The sequence below is a fragment of the Canis lupus genome, chromosome 30 (assembly GCF_011100685.1).
Source record: "Canis lupus familiaris isolate Mischka breed German Shepherd chromosome 30, alternate assembly UU_Cfam_GSD_1.0, whole genome shotgun sequence".
Classification (NCBI taxonomy): domain Eukaryota; kingdom Metazoa; phylum Chordata; class Mammalia; order Carnivora; family Canidae; genus Canis; species Canis lupus.
Window position 1 is genome coordinate 22,534,279 of NC_049251.1, and position 15,218 is coordinate 22,549,496.

At 36.6% G+C, this 15,218-nt stretch overlaps 1 protein-coding gene and 1 pseudogene across 10 annotated transcripts in view; one reads left to right on the forward strand and one right to left on the reverse strand.

Annotated features, from left to right (window-relative positions):
* The window catches only part of TCF12 (transcription factor 12), a 374,750-nt gene that overhangs the window by 117,810 nt on the left and 241,722 nt on the right, over positions 1-15,218 (forward strand). The gene's annotated exons all lie outside the window — the stretch shown is intronic.
* Positions 6,483-6,577, reverse strand: LOC119866982 (annotated as a pseudogene).

Here is a 15,218-nt window from a genome sequence, read left to right on the forward strand (position 1 = left end):
GGGACCTGGCAGATGCTCCCACTGAGCCACCCCGGCATCCCTATTTGTTATGTGTTTGATACAAATATGTCTTGAGGTCAGTGGAAATTAAATGTGAAGAAGTACATAAAATGTAATCCTTCATCTGTTTGTTGACTTGAACTTGACCAAGTTGGTGGTGTGCTGATGCCTACCACACATATGATGTAAAAAGCAAATAAAAATGTGGTGATTTTGAGTGAATGACAAAGTATGGCTTATCACTCATAATAGTTACTCAGTAGATGCTTATTGAATAGAAGTTGTTTAATTGAGAAAACAGATATAATTAGTGACATAATTATAATATATTCTGTCATGCGTTGCCTTTATCTTTTTAAACAATCCATTGAAACATTTCAGGGAAAGGGTTTTGTGAGGATAGTTTTAAACACTTAGAAACTACTACATGCAAGATGCTCAGCATTTTATATGCTGTCATTAGTAGGTAGAGCCAATGTTACCTGGTTTTTGCAAATGAGAAAACTCAAGCGTAGAAAAAGATGTGACGTTCAAGTCATACAACTTGAACTATGTTTGGGCTACTACCTTGAATCCTTTTTTCACCCTTGTAATATGAAGATACTATTTCCTTTTTACTTTCTTGGTTGTATTCTCATAAAAGCAGGAAAAACCAACGTTGATTTGGCATAAACTTAAATGTCTTTGTAGTTTGAGTATTTATATAGTAGGCTCCAGATATGCTTTATGGTTAGGCTTTGAAAGATGACCTCATTTACTATAAATCGCCATTTATATTAGGCGTTTAAAACACAAGGTAATTACTTCAGCAGTTTCTCAGTATCCAGTCAAAGAGGAACTGATAGTTGAAGAAGCAATACCACAAATGGGAAATCCAACTTAGATTCAGTCACTTCTTTAAGCAGCAGATACCTGCCTTCCCCAGTTTTTCTCAGTAGCAAGATTGCCAAATGAGTTCTCTCACAATGAGAATGAAAAGGCCTTGTCTGAAGTTTCAGACAGCATAACATTTATTGAGCATTTACTATGTGGTAGATATTGTACTATGTGCCTTTAAGTATCATCTCATTTCATTCACTCCTTAGTCTGTGAGTTATGTACTATTATCAACCTCCAGTTTTTGTGGGAGAAATAGCCTTAATAGAGTTGTCATATGCCTAGTAAATGGAAAAGTCAGGAATTGTACTTAGGTTCAGCGGCCAGTAAGGCTTATTTTCCTGATACGGCTTTTGTAGGTACAGTTTGTTAAGCTGAAAAGATAAAGTTAAAGACCAATGAGAGAAATTGGGTATGGAGGGAAATCATCTAGATCCTTTTTGCTGGTGGGGGGTGGGGGGGTGGGGGGGAGAGGAGGGCGCTCTTAAACTTCTGGAATAAATATATTAAATATTTAGAATATGTCAAGTTTTCTTCATGCTATCAGTAAATATCTTTCTCTTAAACGTACAGTTCAGTGAGCTTGATAAATGTATACACACCCATGTGTCCAAGGGAGAAATTGAGAGGTTTTTCTGGGATGCAGGAGATTTGGAAGCCAATCTGATCAAAGATAGGAATGCGGTTCTGAAGAAAGAGGAAGAAGCTAGACCATACTGAAAAGCAATGGGAAGAATACCAAACAACTAAGATATTTGGTATTGTGTATGGATATAGAATTGGGTAAATCAATACAGTTCAAGCCTTTCCACTTTGAGACTGACAAGGAGATATCATAGAATTGAATGTGTGTTCACTTGATGAGTTGGCACAAGACACAGATCTGTTTTTAATTACTGGGAAGTCAAAGTATGGTGATTTTTTTCTTCTCTCCTAAAGCAGCTCTGAACAATTTATAAACTCCTCATATTTGCCCATCTTTTCTTCTCTCTTGTTAATGACATAATTGAGGAGGTCAAGTTCCCAAGTCTAGTTCCTTGCTCTTGGGCAGAAATGTATTTAAACTATGCATTTATTTCATCTTTACAAATTCTTTGGGTTGAAGGTTTTAAGGGTTTTAACAGGATGATGATTAACTCACCCAGAGGCCACAGGACAAAGTCAGAATGAATGGGGTTCCTGCTTTAGGAAATACTGCCAACTAAAAGTATTTTGCCAGCATTTTATCACTGATCACTTTTTCATTGGGTCTTAAATACTTGAGAGATATTCTAAATGATACTTAGAAAACATTTTATTTTATTTTATCTTATTTTATTTTATCTTATTTTATTTTTAAAGATTTTATTTTAAAGATTTTATTTATTTTATTTATTTATTTATTTATTCATGACCGACTGAGAGAGAGAGAGAGGCAGAGACACAAGCAGAGGAAGAAGTAGGCTCCATGCAGGGAGCTACTATGCTACTGCAATAACATACTACATCCATGGAAGTATACTTAATTTCCTCTTCTTCTGTTCTGTGTGGATCATGAAGGAAAACATATTTCTGAAAATTTTATAAACTAAACTTTAGCTTCAGCTGAAAAACATGTTCGTCTTGAATATTGAGTGTAAACCACACATTTTTAAAACATGAATCTTTCTTTTTTTTTTTTTTTTTAAAGATTTTATTTATTTATTCATAGAGACACAGCTAGAGAGAGAGAGGCAGAGACACAGGCAGAGGGAGAAGCAGGCTCCATGCACCGGGAGCCCGATGTGGGATTCAATCCCGGGTCTCCAGGATCGCGCCCTGGGCCAAAGGCAGGCGCCAAACCGCTGCGCCACCCAGGGATCCCTGAATCTTTCTACCTTTGACTTGCATTACATTTTCAAAAATAACTTTATATTTACATTCTCACCCTTTAATTTTAGTTTATTTCCTGGGTATAATTGGATATAAGCGCCTGTTCATATTCTTTCAGTAACGTTGTAATCGTAGTAAAAGACCAAATCTTCTTTCCTTTTTTGCCAAAGGCATACATTCACTATCATTTATGTAGTTTTTTAGTGTATCATTTTGGTTTGTACTAACTTAGCATTGTTAGTGAACATAATTTGCTGGTATTTCACTTATATACCCTTTGTCCCCAGGGAACCTACAAATTTACAGTTACATGTGCACAAAACTGTGTGTGTTCATAACATGATAAAATTCACTTTTAATCTGATATTGATTTAAAATGGTATTTTGCTCTCTACAGTATAAATAGCCTTCATGCATTAAGTCTTCAGAAATCTCTGAATCATCTGAACAGTCTTTCCTTAGTTCTCTTTGTATAGTTCTTCAAAGCATAATTTTTTTTTAAATTTTATTTATTTATTTGACAGAGAGAGAGACAGCACAAGCAGGGGGAACAGCAGAGGGAGAGGGAGAAGCAGACTCCCTGCTGAGCTGGGAGCCCTATGCAGGGCTCGTTCCCAGGACCCTTGGGATCATGACCTGAACCTAAGGCAACTGACCAAGCCACCCAGGCGCCTCCAAAGCATAATTATTTTAAATATGTGACAGCATTGTGCTGTTTGCATTGGTAATGATCAATTATTTTATTTCATATTGCCAGTCCCAAAATTGGGAGAAAGGGATATTCATTGTAGGAATAGATAGCATTTGGAAGGTAATAGAAAGGTAGAACTTGGGTTTGCACTTTTTCTTTTAAATGACAAAACTCTTTCAGATATCTGCCTTCCATTGCTTCAACAAAGCCTATCAAATCACCATGTCATCCTTGCCACATGGGTGTGGACTTTTATTTGAACTTCATTTTTTTTTTTCTTTTATTTGAACTTCAAATGAATACTACTGAGTGTCAGCATCTTTTTCTTATGGTCTCTAATACTGGGGGCCAATTGCTGTGGATATCCACTACTACTTCAAAAGCTGTAGTTTGACTAGGGTATTATCATTCCAAGCTATAATTTTAGTATTTAAGTATGGGGTTTTTGGAGGGTGGGGGTAGGGGTTCAGAATAAGAGTATAACATTTTCAAAGCTTTTTAAGGAGGGTGGGTGACCTTTTAAAACATTTTAAAGAGGGTGGGGTGACTTTTTGGGGGGGGTAGAATTTACATACAGTGAAATAAATGGATTTTTTGGAGGATGGGGGCAGATGGAGAGGGAGAGAGAATTTTAAGTAAGCTCCATGCCCAGTGCAGAGCCCCATGCAGGGCTTGATCTCACAACCCGAGCCAAAATCAGGAGTCCAACGCATAACCAATTGAGCCACCCAGACACCCCAAATGGATATTAAATGTACAGTTCAATGAGCTGGATAAATGTGTACACACCCATATAATCAATACTTCAATCAAGATAAAAAACATTTATCCCATGCCATGTTATTAATACAGTAAAGTGCTTCTAGGATTGAACACCTGTTTTTCAAGCTGCTTGGAATGTTGGTGGACAGCTCTCACCAAAGAGCGTTTAAGGGTTGCTTTCTGCTGGAAAAGGCTATCTTGGTCTTGTCACATCTACTTTCTGGGGTCTGCATATATCCAATGACTGGTCAATGCAGTGGTAGGATAGAGGAAGAGTATAAAGATCTTGGTTCACTTGCTGTTATTTAGGACAGTTTCTGAGGCCCATCCCAGTTTGAGAATTCCCCATGTGGTGGCCTAAGGGATTTGTTGCTCTTGTATCACAATTCAGCTTCTTCCTGTACTACACCACTTGTGCTACCTTCAACTCATCATAGGCAGTGAGCATGAGAACTTCCCAGTGGACTTTTTGAACACACATATCCACCTAAGTCTGTTTCCTGGGAAACCTAACCTGTAGCACCTCAAAAGTTCCCTCATGGCCCCTTCTAAACAACCCCTCACTTACACAAACAACCATCATTCTTGTTTTATTACCTTAGATTAATTTTGCCACTTCTAGAACATTGTGTAAATAGAATATAATAGTACGTTCTCTTTTGAGCCTAGCTTCTTTGCTAAAAAGATACATCCAAGTTGTGTATAGCACTTTGTTCTTATTGCTCAATAGCAGTGTTCCATTGCATTAATAAACCATGATATATTTATCCATTTAGGTGTCTGCAGTCATTAGAACTGTTTTAAGTGTTTGGCTACTATGATGAGGCTGCTGCTACAAACAGTCTTGGGTAATTCAATTTGTGAACATAAACATTTTTATTTCTCCTGGTAAATATGAAGAGTGGAACCTCTCAGTCATATGTAGAAATATGTTTAATTTTCTAAAAAATTGCTGAAGAGTTTTTCAAAGTGGTTTCACTATTTTATACTCCTACCAGCAGTGTATGAGAGTTCTAGTTGCTCTGCATTCTTTCCAGTACTTGTTACGTATTGGATATGTTATATTTAGTTTTGTTATGTTATTTACATGTTGTGCTTTCGTTCTTCCCTTTCTCACTTCTTTTTGGTTAATCAAATATTTTTTGTATTCTATTTTAATATCTTGAATGACTTTTTAGCTGTACCTCTTTAAATTATGTTTAAGGATTGCTCTAGGGATTAAAATATACACTCATTACAGTCTACATGTGCTTTATATTTTATCATATCAATATAAAATTAAGGATTTTTAAAAAGATTTTATTTATTTACTCATGAGAAACACAGAGAGAGAGAATGGCAGAGACACAGGTAGAGGGAGAAGCAGGCTCCATGCAGGGAGCCCGATGTGGGACTCCATCCTGGGACTCCAGGATCACACCCTGGGCCGAAGGCAGGCACTAAACCACTGAGCCACCCGGGCTGCCCTAAAATTAAGGATCTTGAAAAGAATTATTTCATTGACTTTTTTTATTCTTTGTCGTAAAAATATTTTAAAGTTTTCAAAACAACTTCATAATTTCTACTTTAAACAATCCTATGCACTTTAAAGAAAATTGAGGAAAATTAGTCATTTATCCTTATATGATTGCTGTTTCTATTCTTTCCTTCTTGTGGATCCAAATTTTATCTGGTATCATTTTTCTTCAGCATGAAAACTTTTGTTAGAATTTCTTGTATTTCAGATCTCTAGGCAGTTATTCTCAGATGGCTTTTTTTTCTCTTAGAACTGTAATGATGTCATTTTATTGTCTTTGGCCTCCATTGTTTTTGATGAGTGGTCAGCCTTTACTTATATAATTTTCCTCTTATGTAATTTGTCTTTCTTCTCTCTGGTTGAATGTGAGGTTTCTTTCCTTGTGTTTGCATTCAGCATTTTGATGACTGTGTGTATTGGTGAGGTTTGCTTTGTATTTTTCATGCTTAGAGGTTACTAAAGTCAGTGGACCTGCATGCAGTCAGTGTTTTTCAGATTTGTGGAAATTTTTGGAATTTTTTCCTCCCAGATGTATATTCTTTGTCATTTTCTCATCTACTTCTCATTATCCTGATTACATTTATTTTAGACTATTTAACAAGTAGCTAAGGTGCTATTTCTTTTTTCCAATATTTTTTTCTACTTCATATTGGATAATTTTATTGATTTCTATTCATTTTCATTTATAATTTCTTCTAGTTCCAGTTATTTAGCTTATTCAGTAAATTTTTACTTCCGTTAATACAGTTTTATATTCTAGAATTTCCATTTACTTTCCCTTTTTTAAAAACTATAGAGTGCTTCAAAATTTGTGTGTCATCCTTGTGCAGGGGTCATGCTAATCTTCCCAGTTTTAGTAGATGTACTACCAAAATGAGCATTAGAATTTTCATTTTCAAATATTTTTCCATTTTCTCTGTTGAGAGTATCCCATCTGTCCATTCATTTTGACCATCTTTTTAAAAAGTCTTTGAATATATAATAGCTGCTTCAAAATCCTTTCCTTTTTTTTTTTTTTTTTTTAAGATTTTATTTATTCATGAAAATACACAGAGAGGAGAGAGAGAGGCACAGACAGAAGCAGGCCTCATGCAGGGAGCCTGACATGGGACCCAATCCCGGGTCTCCAGGGTCAGGCCCTGGACTGAAGGCAGCGCTAAACCGCTGAGCCACCCGGGCTGCCCAAATCCTTTCCTTCTTATTCCAGCATCTATCATCCCGCCATATGGAGTGTTTTTCCCAGGCTGTATTTCCCAGGTCATATTTTTATTTCTCCACACCTGTATTTTTTTATTTTATTTTATAAAATGTACAAGATGTGTTGTAGAGGTTTTAGTTTCTCTTCTGCAAAGTTTTGTTTTTTTTTGCTCTGGTAAGTAGTTACATTATTGATCAATTATCTTGAGGATTGGTTTTATGTTTTGTTAAAGCAGGTTTGTAGAAAGCCCAAATTATTTACCAAGCATCCCTGATTAGTTTCCTCTATGGTACCAGTAGTTGAAATCTATGGTCAGTTATTTGAATCTTCTAGATGCTGCTTTCAGTTGGTTTTTTTGTATTCTCCCCTATGTTTGTATTGTTAGTTCATCCAAGGATTGAGCAGAGTTAAAATGTAAATTTTTGAACCTTTCCCAACTGTGGCTTTATCCTTTCTATGATTTCCCTCCTTACTTTCCAGACATACTGGCATTCCCAAATCCTGTTTTCTGGCTTCTTAAACAAAGAAGATAGTAGCTTTCTGCTTGTTCACCCACAATATACCATGCTGACTATGGGGTGTCTTCATTGGACATACCATATAGATTTGGATCTTATTCAGTGAATCTGTTTTTTTTTTTTTTTTTCCTGATCAGATCCTTTCCAATTTCTGCCTACTTTTGGTCACTATTTTTGCCTTCAAGTAGTTTTTAAAATTTTGTTTGGGTGCCTGGGTGGTTCAGTCAGTTAAGGGTCTGCCTTTAACTTGGGTCTTGATCCCAGGGTTCTGAGATCAAGCCAGCTTCCCACTCCCTGCTCCATGGGGTTTGCTTCTTCCTTTGCCCCTCCCTGTAAGCACACATTCACACTCTCTCTCTCAAATAAATGAAATCTTTAAAAAAAAAATGTTTTCTCCATAGTTTATAATTGTTACTTTCAATTGAATACCTTAGAAAAATGGCCACTAGAACATTTTGTTGTCATATAAAACTTTTCTTTTCACCCCAGAAACATTTCTTGTACTACTTCCTAGTCAGCTCTACTGTAGAAGCAACCGTCTTTATTTTTATCACTGTGATTTTGTTTGTTCTGTTTTAGATCAATATATGAATGGTACCTTTTTATCTGATTTTTTTTACTAATCATAAGGCTACCGAGATTTTTTGCATGTTGTTGTGTATACCACTAATCCATTTCTTTATATTGCCAAACAGGATTGCTTCTAATGAATATACTACAGATCTTTCTGTAGTTTAAAAAGATTTTTATTTATTGAGAGAGGGAGAGAGAGCACAAGTGGGGATGAGGGAAAGAGTGGCGGGGAGAGAGAGGGAGAAGCACACTCCCTGTTGAGCAGGGAGCCATGGGCCAGGCTCTATTCCAGGACCCTGGGATCATGACCTGAGCTGAAGGCAGGTGCTTAACAACTGAGCTACCTAGGTGTCCCTGTTCTTTTTTTAAACTAGTGGTCACCTGGATTGTTTCCAGTTTTAGCTGTTATGAACAGTCCTCAATACTAGTATAAAAGTCTGTTTATGACTGTTTTTTTCTCACTATATCTTGGGCAAATACCTAGGGATAGATTGTTATACCATAGGGTATGTATATTTTTATTTTCTAATAAACTGCCAGTTTTCTGAAGTGTATCATTTTACATGCCCACAGACAATATGTAAGATTTGGTATACAGATCTTATTTTTATGCCAAAATTATATTCTGTTATTTAATAGAAGTATTTTTTAGTGTGTATTTTTAGTTGCTGATAAATAGTTTTGATAAGCACTCCTCTGTTTTTAAACTAAAGATACTCTGAAGTAGCTGATTTGTTTATATAGGCAGTGACCAGCTTTTCCAGCTAGTTTTAACAGTCCCAAAGGTGGATGCTGTGATAAGTTTTTTATCTAATTATTCATCTTTTAAAAGATTTTACTGAAAAAAATAAAAGATTTTATTTATTTATTCATGAGAGATATATATAGAGAGAGGTAGAGAAATAGGCAAGGGGGAGAAGCAGGCTTCCTGTGGGAACCCGACACGATTCCAGGATTCCAGGATCATGCCCTGAGTAGAAGGCAGACACTCAACAGCTGAGCCACCCAGGTGTCCCCTAATTATTCATCTTTATAAGTTGTAGATATTTTCAGGTGATTTAAGTTCAATTATTTTTTTTGTGGGTTAGACACTAATTATGAGAGTTCAAAATTAGAAATCCACACATGACCCTAATTTTTGCTTACATGGTACTACAATAAATATACATGATTGTGAGCAAGAGAGTTTTAGTTATTTCCATTAGAGGACTGTGTCAGGGATCTCAGCTGAGTGTCTTCTTGCTATGGTTACCTTTGTGTTTTGGTTGTCAGTTTTGTCCTTTATGAAGGCTCCTTTGCAAAAACTCATGCTATTAAGTAAGACTGGGGAAGGGATCCCGGGGTGGCTCAGCAGTTTGGCACCTGCCTTTGGCCCAGGGCGTGATCCTAAGGTCTCGGGATCGAGTCCCGTGTCGGGCTTCCTGCATGGAGCCTGCTTCTCCTCTGTGTCTCTGCCTCTCTATCTGTGTCTCTCATGAATGAATGAATAAATAAATAAAATCTTTTAAAAAAAAGTAAGACTGGGGAGAATTAGTTTAAGATCACTAGAAAGTCATACTTGCCACTAGAAAACCTGCCCTTATATTAATTTCTAGTGTTATTTTTGTGTGTAAAAGCTTTTTTTTTTAATTGAGCTAGTTCTGTGTATTATTAGTGTAGGTGATACAAATAAGATCTGACCATGCTCTTTAATTGGAGAATGCTTGTTAATGGAGTTCACATAAGAACAGTTATAACCTCTGTGCTGTGTGATACAGATTTTTAAGTGCAGTAAAAGTATTGAAGGGAATTGAGTAAGGATTAGTGAGGTTGGGCAAGCTGTACAGCAAAGGTGGAATTGAAAGTGACCATTAAACCAGTAAGACTTAATTAGAAGAGGTAGAAGTGCTAAGAGGAGTAAGAAGAGCAAAGAAATGCTCATGTATGGTGGATACTATGTGCAATAAATATGTCTCAGGGTTACAGTCGAGAGTTTGAATGGTAAGACACTGAATGACAGGTGCTTGATGGTGAGATTACTGTGTCTTGTGCACCTCTGAATTACCAGTACCTAGAATCCTCCTAAACCGTGAGTATGTTATGCCATAGCAAAGAATGAGTAAGTTTTTTTTTGACTACTAGGGTTGGAAGGGAAGAGGCCATCAAAAGCTTAAAGCATAGGAGGGGCAAAACCCAGTGCAAGTGACAGTAAACATTTGTAGAACAGATGATTAAATATTCCATTTCTGGTTGAAGAATTTAGGATTTATTCTCTTGGTAGTGGGGCACTGAAACTGTTTACTTTTAAAATCTGAGGGGAATGCATTTTAAAGGATTGTTTTAGTAAAATTACATGGGCAGGATATTATAAGCTGGTGAAATGTTACATAATAGTGTTTTAGGAAGATTCAGAGAGTCACTAGGAAAAAAAAAAGTCTAAGTAAGGATATCATGAAATCCCAGAATAAGAAGGAACAGAAAGGCTGCCTCAGGATACATTCATAAGGAATACTCAGTACAGGGATAGTGGAGAGAGAAGAGAAGGGAGAGTCAAAGATGATTCCAGTTTACAAGTCTAGTTGACCCAAACTACTATAGTATTACCTGCAGTATTAGAAATATTAATAGGGTCCAAACGCATATGAGAAAGAAATAAACGACATACAGAGTTTGTTATTAAGATACAGGATGGGTTTTAGGTAATGACAGGAAAGCCAAATGAAAGCTGCCAGCAAGAATTTGATGATTTTTTTTTAAGATTTTATTTATTTATTAATGAGAGAGAGAGAGAGGGAGAGAGAGAGGCAGAGACACAGAGGGAGAAGCAGATTCCATGCAGGGAGCCCGACGTGGGACTTGATCCTGGGTATCCAGGATCAGGCCCTGGGCTGAAGGCAGCGCTAAACTGCTGAGCCACCTGAGCTGCCCAAATTTGATGATTTAAGAACCAAAATACAGAACTGATATTAAGGCTGGGAATATGTATTGTAAGTGTCATTTTGAAGAGATAGTCAAAATCATAAAACTGATTGTTGTCCAAAGGGACATGTCCAACGTGAGGAACATGGGATGAAGAGCAGGTACTTTTAGTTTTCACACGAAAGAGAAAGTGATACTTTGCAGAAATAGAGGCCCAAAGGTTAATGTCAGCAAATCCCCAGAGACGCAACATGGTTAACAGAATTAACTGCCATAGAGCATAGGTAGGCAAAATATCCATGGTTTGTCACCTATATTTGTAGATAAAGCTTTATTGGAATACAACCACTCTTTATATTTTATCTGGCTGCTTTTGTTCTACATAGTAGGGTTGAATAGTTGGTTAGGAGAGTGTATGGTCCACAAAGCCTAAAATATTTACTGTATGGCCATTTACAGGAGAAGTTTACTGACCTCTGATACAGAGATATTAGAAACCAAGACCAACAGAGGGTCTTTGTATTTTATTTTGGGTTAATCTTTGAGGATTTGAAAAAATTCAGTTTTATCTCATAAACAGACATTAACTTGAGAGCCTTCTGTGTGCCTGACATTTGGATTTGCTGCTGTGGTCTAGGAAGAGACTGGATAGATACAAGAAATTTATTAATGAGTGAGTGAATAAATTGGGAAGAGTGCAGGTGGTCAGTGTAAATTTTTGTGAGTCTAGAAAGAAATAAGTCATAGTTTAAAGAATATATGAGGAAGACATTTTTAAATATAGGAGAAATATGAAGGAAAAATTTTTACGGAGTTCTTCTGAGAGGCAGAGTGTGTTGCCATTGCAGGAATTAATGGTCTAAGACTTGAACGCAGGGAGTACACAGGCCTCATTACAGGAAATGAATAGAATTGTTTGTGGAATTAAGTTAAGAATAGTAATTGCTCACACAGCTGTTTTTAAATAGCAAATTGTGTTAGGTAATCAGCAAAAATCCACTAAAATGAACTTGGTAGTTATGCAGAAGCTGCTTTATTGGTACTGACTTATGATCCTAATGGGTACTATAAAAACAAACAAACAAACTAAAAACCTATGTATGCAGTTTTCACATTGGTGTGCTACTGTATGTTTTTTGTTTAATGTACAATTGTAATGTTTTCATCTTCCTTTCTCCACCACCAAACCCAAATATAATTGTCTTGTTCAAAAAGAGCAGCACCATGAACTTTATGAGCACACAGAGCAATGAGGTGTGTTCTTATTGAAAGAAGTGGTATCTGTTTGCTTCTCTGTCTTCCTCCCTAGACAAAAATGGAATGTTTGTGTGGTTGGATTTAGGGCTACTAATTTTTTTTCTCTGTATTTTGTTGTACTTTACTTTAGTTCTTTTAAATAAATATGCCTGTTTCTTAGTACTCCCTTTTAATTTATTTGTTAGCTTCTTAGCAATGCCTATGCTTTTTGCGGGGTAGCTTCTCTAAGTATGTTAATACACATCATTAACTTCTCACAGTCTATTTAGAGTTAATATTCGTACCAGTTCACGTAAAATGCAGAACTCTTGTGACCTTACAAGTCTATTTACCTCTATCTCTGCCTTCCTTTATGCTATGTTTTTCATAAGAATGATTTCTAAATATATTTTAACTTCTATAAGAGAATGTTATGCAAATATACCTCAGAAATATTGTGGGTTTCCTTCCAAATCACTATCAGTAAAGTGACTATTGCAATAAAGTGAGTCAAATGATTTGCTTTTCCATTGCATCCAAAAGTTATATTTATACTATATTGTAATCTGTTAACTGTGCAGTAGCATTATGTATAAAGAAACAATGTACACACCTTAATTTAAAAATACTTCACTGTTAAAAAATGCTAGCCATCATCAGAGCTTTCAGTAAATTGTCATCTTTTTGCTGGTAGAGGTTCTTTTTTTTTTTTTTGTCTTTCTCTGACATTTCTTCTTTTTTTTTAATAATAAATTTAGTTTTTATTGGTGTTCAATTTGCCATTGTACAGAATAACACTCCGTGCTCATCCCGTCAAGTGCCCCCCTCAGTGCCTGCCACCCAGTCACCTCCACCACCCTCCCTCCTCCCCTTCCACCATCCCTAGTTCGTTTCCCAGAGTTAGTTTTCCATGTTCTGTCTCCTTTTCTGCTATTTCCTACCCATTTCTTCTCCCTTCCCCTCTATTCCCTTTCACTATTATTTATATTCCCCAGATGAATGAGACCATATAATTAGAGGTTCTTGCTTTGATCTTGATGGCTGCAGATTGATCAGGGGAATGGTTGCTGAAGGTTGGGGCAATTTCTCAAAATGCCAGTGAAGTTTGCTGCATCAACTGCCTCCTCCTTTCACAGATGATTTCTTTTGTAGCGTCTGATGCTATTTGTTAGCATTTTACCCACAGTAAAAACTTTAAAAATTGGAGTCAGTCTTTTCAGACCCTACCACTGCATTATCAACTTACCCACAGTAAAAACTTTAAAAATCGGAGTCAGGCTTTTCAGACCCTACCACTGTCTTATCAACTTACCCACAGTAAAAACTTTAAAAATCGGAGTCTTTTCAGACCCTACCACTGTTTTATCAACTAAGTTTTTTATAATATTCTAAATCCTTTTGTTTTCATCTCAGCACTCTTCACAGCATCTTCACCAGGAGTAAATTCCATCTCAAGAAACCACTTTCTTTTCTTTCTTTTTTTTTTTTTTTTTTTTTTTAAGAAACCACTTTCTTTACTCATCAGCTCCTCATCCGTTAAAATTTTATCATGAAATTACAGCAATTTAGTCACATCTTCAGAATCCACTTCTAATTCTAGTTTTCTTGATATTTCCACATGATCTGCAGTTTCTTCTCCACTGAAGTCTTTACCCCCTTAAAGTCATTCATGAGCATTAGAATCAGCTTCTTCCAAACTCCTGTTCATGTTGATATCTTTACCTCTTCCCATGAATCACACATGTTCTTAATGATATCTAGAGTGGTGAATCCTTTCCAGAAGGTTTTTAGTTGACTTTGCACAGATCCATCAGAGGAGTTGTTAGTAGTAGCAGCACTAGCCTTATATGAAATGTATTTTTTCAATAAGATAGGAAAGTAAAAATTACTTCTTGATCCATAGCTGCAGAATGGATGTGGTGGTGAGCAGGCATGAAAACAACATTAATCTCATTGTATATCTCCATCAGGGCTCCTGGATGACCAGGTGCCCTGCAAATGTGAGTGGTAATGTTTTGAAAGGAATCTTTTTTTTATCCTGAGCAGTAGGTGTGAACAGTGGGCTTAAAATATTCAATAAACCGTGTTGTAAACAGATAGGCTGTCATCCAGGCTTTGTCATTCCATTTATAGAGCACACACAGATAGAATGTATTTAGCATGATTCTTAAGGTCCCTAGGATTTTCATCTTGGTAACTGAGCATTAGCTTCAACTTCAGGTCAGGTCACCAGCTGCATTAGACCCTAACAATACATTCTGTCCATTGAAGATTTGAAGCCAGGCATTGACTTCTTCTGTCCAGTTATTCAAATCCTAGATGGCATCTTTTTCCAATATAAGACTATTTCATCTACACTGAAAATCTTTTGTTTATTACAGCCACCTTTTAAAAATTACATTAGCTAGATCTTCTGGATACTTGTTGCAGCTTCTGCATCAATGTGTGCTGCTTCACTTTGCACTTTTATGTTGTGGGGATGGCTTCCTTCCCTAACCTTATGAATCAGCCTCTGCTAGCTTCAAACTTCTGCAGTCCCCTCATCTTTCTCAGCCCTCATAGACTTGTGGAGAGTTAAGGCTTTGCTTTGGATTAGGCTTTGGCCTAAGGGAATATTGTAACTGCTTTGGTCTTCTGTCCAGACCACTAAATCTTCATATCAGCATTAAAGGTGTTTTGCTTTCTCATCAGTCATGTATTCACTGGAATAGTACTTGTAATTTTCTTCCAGAACTTTTCCTTTGTATTCATAACTTGGCTGTTTGGCAAGGAGACCTAGCTTTGGGCTTGTCTTGGATTTTGACATGCCTTTCTCACTAAGCTTTATTCATTTCTAGCTTTTGATTTAAAGTCAGAGATGTACAGCTCTTTCTTTTACTTGAACACTTACAGGCCATTGTAGGGTTATTCATTGGCCTGATTTCAATATTGTTGTGTCTCAGGGAACAGGGAGGCTTGAGGAGATGGAGAATGAGAGTGAGAGAGTTGGGGAGTAGTAAGTTGGTAGAGCAGTTGGAATACACACCACGTTTATTAAGTTCACATGGGTGCAGCGACTCCCCAAAACAGTTACAATAGTAACATGAAAGATCACTGATC